The sequence below is a fragment of the Tyto alba genome, unplaced genomic scaffold, assembly GCF_018691265.1.
Source record: "Tyto alba isolate M040663 unplaced genomic scaffold, T.alba_DEE_v4.0 Super-Scaffold_9, whole genome shotgun sequence".
Lineage (NCBI taxonomy): Eukaryota > Metazoa > Chordata > Aves > Strigiformes > Tytonidae > Tyto > Tyto alba.
This window is the reverse complement of record NW_024881330.1, coordinates 35,623,176-35,631,268: the sequence shown is the minus strand read 5'-3', so window position 1 is coordinate 35,631,268 and position 8,093 is coordinate 35,623,176.

Sequence of the window (8,093 nt, the reverse complement as noted above, 5' to 3'; positions counted from 1 at the left end):
GTACTCTGGACATTACTAAACTGTAAGTAATAGTATTGCTAAGCTGTGAGAAATAGTATTTCAAATCATTCAGAGATGTTTGGCTCCTGGGAAAAGTGCTTCTTTCTACAAAACAAAGGGAATTGGGACAAAGCAAATAAGCAGATTTTGCCAGAAGAAGAAATATATCATACTCTATATCAAACCAAAACATCACTTCAAGGTGTATCACATTAATTTCCTAAGAGATAAATAATAGCAGCATCATTAGCGGCAAGACATGAAGGGTGAACATGAAGCAAGGTTAGCGAGGAGAATTAGTTACAGATTGTACCCCAATAATACACTTGAATCATCACAGTTACACCACCACTAATCACTGACATATCAACATTCATATTTTGGAATAGAGATAAAAACATCAGAACAGAAGAGTGACATTACTTGGTCTAATGCAGTATCTTACTCCTCTCTCAACATGAGGATATAAACAAACCCATGGAAACACACATATACAGGGAATGTAAGATGTCTTTTAAAAGACTCGGGGTAAATTTGGCTTCAGAATAGTCAGTGGAAATTTTGGTTACATCCTTAAATTTCACATTCAGGAGGGACTAACATGCTAACCCAGCCTAATTGGCAGCTCCCTCCAGATCACAGGATTTCATTCTTTTCAAATGTTAAAGAATTGCTTTCCTTTGCATCACCCTTACTGACAGTGATTAGATCAGTGCCCAAATTAGTGAACATTACCAAACTCAGTAACTTGTGACTGAAGAAGAAAGATGTTCAGCTGAAAGACTTCAAGTGACAAAGACCATAAGGAATTATTTTGCTTCAGGGAGCAATTACACACTTAAAAAGTAATTTTAGTCCCACCTGTAGCCATTGGATTGCATTATGGTTTAGTTTTGGAGACCAAAGAGGTCTCTGTTGCCACGTGTAAGTAATCACAGATTGTGATCTAGTTGTTTTTGTGAGCCTAATAATCCATAACAACCTAACTGCCAGTTACACATGGAAGGTTTCAGTTGCTTCCTCCTGTACGTAGGTCAATAATTGTCAAACCAAAACCTTGACTTATTGCTGGGACACAGTGTGGACTCAGGTTTTCTAAAAGGTTTCCATTTGTCTCTGTTACGAAAGTTTGTAAGGACAAAGAAACTTCAGGTCTTCTTTTCAGTGACTTAGATCTTTACAGGTAAAAAGAAATGCTGATACTTGTAGTGTTAGTTGCTGCTGTAGTTGCTGAGAGAATCTGGGCATGTTATTTTAGACGTGGTTGTACAAAGATGCTCTGTTCATCTGCTGTTTTTGGAAAGCTCTTTCAGGTTAGTTAAGTCCAAATGTTTATTTCTGCTGTGTTTCTACAGGGACAAATATATGCCTGGCATGTATACTACGTTTTAGAAAGATCAATATTCATAACATGAAGCTCACAGAAATATTGGTAAATGTAATCTAGAGCACTTTGAGCAAAAACTATCAAATCCAGTTTTCAACACATTTGTGGCACTAAAGTGACAAAGCTCGGGTGGGTGTAATCAGTGTGCTCCACCTACGTTTTGGGCTTGAGGGTGGGTTTTCCAGTGTGGGATATTCATACTCAAGGTTCTCAGATCTTCTGCCCTTCTTACATTGCTAATTGAAAGGTGGGTGCCCCTTGTACCCCGGAGGACAGGATCTAGATGGGCCGTCGATAGCAGCATGGAGGCTGAGCACAGCTGTTCCAGCACATCCTTTCTGCAGTCATTACAAGTTAGGTCCCTCTCACAGTACCATCTATAAGCAAAGAAAACGTTTTCTGCTTTTAGAGTAGTCAGATGATGAGGAATGCTGAAACAAGGACTAATTCTAATCTCATGCAATTAGTAGAATTTCAACTTGATCTATGGGTGAAACCCCAAGACAGCAAAATCTGCCCTCCTCTGTCTGGAGACATTGGAGGTAAAGTGCTGAAACTGGAAAGGTACAGGACTTGGTAACAGAGTTTATGATATTGACTACCTACCCTGCTTGTTTGTTTGTTTGTTTGTTTGTTTTTTAAGACAAAAGAAAATGAAAATATTATCTTCAGACTGTTTGTCATGACATATAATTTTGGAAAAAATGTTAGTGTTTGCAGAGAATATTCCAGGATTCCTGAGAGAAAAAGTAGCTTGAACTGAAGATGCTCTTGAAATATAATTAATCAACAACCCAATGATTTGAGCTTGTGTAGACCAGTGAATTATGAGGGGACGTTAGCTGGATGTACTCTATAAACATTTGGGAGGAGAAATTAAGCTGTGATTTCTATTTGAAGGAACAGGAAAGGCACAATATGATGTCAAAAATTCTTTGAAAACGTAGCTAATTAATCCTTCCTCTCAAGCCTAGAGGTTCTGAATGAATTAGAAAAAGTTAATGGTCCCTAATCAATAGTTGTATGACAATGATGAAAAAGCATTGTGCTAGGAGAGAAATAATATGTGCAGTCAATTTGTTGACAATAAGTTATACAAATAGCCAATATGGAAATATTCATAAAATAATTACTATAGGAGCAACCTTTAAGTTCAGAGTGAGAACAAAGATTCAGCCATGCGTTTGACTTCTTTTATTTGAAGTGTAATATTGCTTTAAGTGCCAAAATCTAAAATCTGTTCTACAAATGTCCATTTTGTTACAGTCTTTCATGAGGGCATTATGACTTTCAGGTGCAATAAACTACCCCTCTTTGTAACAACACCCCTTTATAAACACAAAGCAAATCATTATGTGGAAAGGGGAGAAGTTAAAAGCTCTAAATCTTCCATTCCCAAGGATACTGTTACCTTCAGATAGAATGTATTTTTTATGTATGTATTTACTGCTTAAATGTAGTATATTTCCATTGGGTTTAACTGACAAGATTTTAGAGAGTTCTTTATTACTGATTTATATATATACATATAGACACATATATGTTCAACTACCCATACACTTTTTTGCTCCTGTTTCCTAGCATAAAATTATTACCTTCCCTGGAACAATGAAAATGCAAGTGCTTTTTAGACCAGTGACTATTTTTTCTTTGAAGAGACTCATAATAGGATGCATGAAACATCTGGAAGAATTAAATCAAAGGGTGATGGAATTCCCACTGGAGAACACATGTCAAACAAGAAAAAGAGTCTTGTGGAACAAATGAGATTTTGCCCTGAGAATTAGCAAGTACAACAGCTAGGCTTAACATTGGATTGAGACAAAAACTCCTAAGAGGCCTATTGATACAGTTTTTAAACATCAACTGTGCTTAAAAAAGAGAAGAATTTGTGTAACTTAGTCTGCAAGTAGAATGTCTGTTTTCTCCATCCACAGCCACTATTCAGAGCAATTTCTGAGGTCCACAATAATCTACACATAGGGAGGACAGTCTGGGAGACAGACTGCGTCTAATAAGCACACCGTTCAATTAGGAAAATACTTGACTATAGCCCTAGAGCTGCAATGGGAAAGGGACCACCAAGTTCAGTAGACGTGTAGGGACCTACAAAGTCAACAATAGAAATTCATGCTATTAGTGAGGAGACAGTAGGATTTGCTATTAATTTTTAACTGTGCTGCTCATTCATCCATCCTGGTATGGAAAGCCACTCAGAGAACATCTAGAATAGAAATAAGATCCAAACCTCAAGTTGCTCATTTTGACACTGGTGCAACTCCAGTTGCCACACCAAGGCTGAATTTCATTCAGTATCTTTCTCAGAAAATACTTTATTAGGGAGAAGATTAAAAGCAACTTCAGAAACTGATGAACTCACACATGTGTCTGTGTGCCTTGCACAATCGTATTCATATCTCATTCACAGCCGTCAAACAAAACCCAATTAAAACGTCTGCACACCAATACCAATTGCTCCAAAACTGCAGCGCATTGTGGTGAGTTAAAGCAATGTGAAGAGTAATTTACTGGGAATTAATTTACTTTTATTAAGGAAAGGAAATGACCCGTCATCCATATCCTAACAGATCCCTCCATCTAATCTTGTTCTACTTCTGTCTTTACATTCTTATAAGCTAAAAGACTTATGGAAGCCAAGTTGCAAAGAATGGGCAAGGTTATGACTGGTCATATGTGACTTTGGATGAAGCAAAGATTGTTTTCAAACCCCCTATTTCTCACTGGTCCAAAGGCAGTTCAAGAGAGCAGTGATATGTTTTTTCCCCTGTGTTTCTGAAGTTGCCTTCACACTCACTCAGTGGAGAATGCTGGTTATGGAAGAGGGAACAAGGGGAGCTGTGACTGCTAAAAGGCCAAGTAAACTTGGATTGGAGATGTATTTTGTGGTTGGATTACTTGATGATGTTCTACTAAAATACTTTAGCTCTTTTGGCTTTATTAAGAACAAAATTCCAAAACCTGGTACTTTTTTGAATACAAAGAGTGTTGTCCTTCCACTACAGCTAGACTAATTTGAGAGGAAGATGGACTGAAATTGAAGGAGGTTGTGGGAGAGCAAATGTTCTACTCTGGACAACACAAAGTATTTGTAGTGCTGCAAAATGCAAAGTGAAGCACCCCCTTTATCCTTCAGTATCTCACGCAGTGGTCCCCTTGCCTCTCTAAAAAGGCCATAAGATTTATAATTACAGATGTTTTAATGCTTTTTCCATCACTTGATCATGTGGGGAGGGGATCACCAACTGCTGTGTATTCATGGCAAAACCTGGTCTGCTTGGCCTTCATTCAAACCGCTGGATCACTGACAAAAGATGTGCAGTAGGAAACATTTGAAGGATAAAACCGACTTTTGGAATCTTTGTGGAAAACAAGCTTCTTATGTGGACATAACAAAAAAAAAGTTATTTTCACCACAGTTAAATATCGAAACAATACGAACGGTACTCTGAACTGTAGTACCTTAAAAATGAATAGTGCAATGTAGAGACTTCACCCCACAGCAGCAGTTCCACTAACTGACTATAGGTTAGTACACCGGACCCTTATGCCTTTTCAGCACATCAGCTTCCTTGACTATCATTCATACGATGCTTTTATTTTTTCCTCAGAAAGCTTTCTCAACAGCTATTCTTCATGCAAATTTAAGAATTATTTCCACTTTGTAGATCTTCAGAAACACGTTGCTACATTTTCAAAAGCAAGTTTCCAGACATGCTGGTTCTTTGCTTTCCTGTTTGCAAGTGCAATTTGTGTGAGAAAGACATGCTGCTTTTCTGTGATCACAAATTGATTGTGTTTGTCAGCAGTAGTCTGATTTATGTCTCCAGTTCAAGCCATAAACATGTAATCAGTGTTAAAAGTGGTGGTTGATAGGTCAGTGTGATGAAATCTTTCACTAATGCTTCACCTTTAGAGAAGCTTCATGTATTTGAATATTTATTTTATTTCTCACTGTTACACATTTCTCTAATAATCTATTTTCTTAAGGTGAATTGATGATTTGTTCTATTATCAACATCCTAAATGTCAGTGCTAGAAAACTGCTTTTTTTCTTTCAGAGTTGGTGTGTTTATTGTTAGAAACACATAAAATAAAGAAGTGCTCATGTTGTTATGTCTGAAAATGTTTTTTCCTGCCAATTTTGCAAATAACTTGGAACATAACAATCAAACTGTATTTTTTTCCTCTCATACGCTAAGGATTCTATAAATGGTTACAAGTTGAAAATGATACAGTTCATAATAATGAATATTTGCTTTTAGTATCAGCAGACATTTTGTTTAAAATGCACAGGCAAGGAGTGCAATGACAACTCACTGGCACAGTGTTTACAGAATCGGTGTCTTAATTATCAGTTAGTAATACAAAATATATTATAAAACAAAACAGACTGCAACACCTGAGAAGTTTGCAACAGTGCAACAAGACAAATTCTGCAATTTAATAAAATGTAATATTACATCTTCTTTGTAAAGACCAGTAACATTCATAATGTCAGCTGCCAACAAATGAAGGATCTTAATGTATTCCAGTGAAGTTTCTTTCAACAGAATTTCTGCTTCATAAGTTTTCTAAACAATAAAGCATCTGAGCTGCTCCAGCATAGAGCTTTTAAAGGCTATCAAATGGCATTTAAAACACGCACCCCCCCACACACACACTCACTCACTCTACACACCAAGCTCTACCCCTCCTTCACCCCCTGTGTTAATGGTACAGTGCGTCTCCCAGTAATTAAACTAAAGCCTGAAATCTTGACCATTGTGGTTGCTAAAGATCCCATGCACTTTTCAGGAGAGGAGGGGCACTAACCACAGTTTCCTCTACAAATTCCCAGCCAGGTAATTGCACTCAGTCTGCCTAGAAATCACCCATCCAGCTTCCACTGAGTAAGCTATTTTCACTCACCCTCTTACAGAAACTGCTGGAGAGTGTTGCAGGCGTGGGCTGACAGCTGTGTTCTGTCTTAACGCTCTCTCGCTTTGCTGAATATGAAAACACTGCTACCATAACACAATAAAATGAACAAAGTGACAGACATATATTTGCCATAAACCTTAGCAATAGCAAGTAATCTAATAAAAGCATTTGTAAACCAGGGCATTAATCTCTACAAAAGATACTGCTGTGTAGTAGGTTATCCACTGCACCAGATAACACGGAGGTGAGGTGAAAAGTTGATGATCCCCAGTTCACACATTCAAGTGTGCACTTTTCATCTGTATTAACTGGGGCAAGAAAAAGAACAGCCTGGACTAATTTCAAATGTCACCTATGCAAGCAAGACAAAGAATTAGCAAGGAAACTGTGCTATTCACCCAGCTATGTTTTCAAGCATGTTTAAGAAAGGCTTTTCTGGTTTCTATCTTCTTGTAACTTGATGGGACCCTACAGAAGACTAAGATGTTCAGACAGAAATTCAATGATGCATCTCAGAGTAAAGCGACACAGCTACCCAGATACACTCCAGAGATATTTAATAGGTTCTGTCATAATCCATATGTTCTCTTTAAAAAATAGGAATAAAACCCAGCTTCTCTACAGTAAATTCTAACTGCAGTATGAGATAATTCTAAACTGATGTAACATTCAGTCAGTTTTCATTTAAAATGACAGCGGATATCTTTACCAGAGTAAGTGTGGATTTGTAAAAACAGATGAGGAACAGTAAAATGTTTTTCCTTCAAGACAAATATTTCTTCTTAGCGTGGAGCTTTTAGGTAATAGATTAAGTGTTCAAGCGAAGAAAGGCGTTATATTTATTGCCATGCTTATGTGTTACTAAAGTACTGTACTTTTGGACTCTGTCAGGAACCCCTCGGGGATGTGGCAGAGCAGAGATGATCAATGGTGCCTGATGCCAGTTCTGCTGTCACTGGCACGGGCCCTGAAACAACGTGCTAGCTCTGGTGGCAGCGGGGTGGTCAGCACGGCCTTGGGGTCTGACGCAGGTGCCATGGAAGGGAGGGATGCAGCAGGCTAGATTCTGTTTATTTGTTTATTCTTGCTCTTTTAGCCTGAAAGAGTTGCCTCTGTGAGGTTCCAAGTTATTTAGACATTTTCAAGTGTCCTGCCGTATGAACATGAAAAAATAACAAAAATCCAGATTGACATGACCAAGTTCCACATTACAAAGTACAGCAGGCAACCCACTAACACTCCTCATTCCTACCATTCAAGCTGCTCTCAACTTCCCAGAAATAACCAAGCAAGAAAGTAGGCTTGCAGTCTGTCCCAAAGATCAACAGATTTTGACTATGCAAGCCCAAGAATGCAGTTGTTGCAGGAAAAAAGTCCCAATAGTATGGCATGTCAGGGTGACTGGGACAGACATGTCATTTAGACCCAGTCTAATATCTTAAAAAGGTCTTCAAAATGCTGTTTCATCTTAGGTCTCAGAAACAGCAGATCAGACAACCAGATATCATATATCCTCACTGCTTAGGTCAAATGATTTTTCCTTCCGTTCTTTCTTCCCTGAGTTGTGGCCCCAGTTCCTACAGTGGTGAGACCTCAATCATTAATCATGGTCTTATGCCTGGTAGAAAGGCTGATAAGAACAACATTGCCCAGTCTGTCTGTATCCAGACAACCTGAATGGTCCATACAAAATCTCCAAATTAGGTTTGACTAGTCAAGAGAGACTTGGGAGTCATCATTTGTTACATGAATAGACCATCTTAGT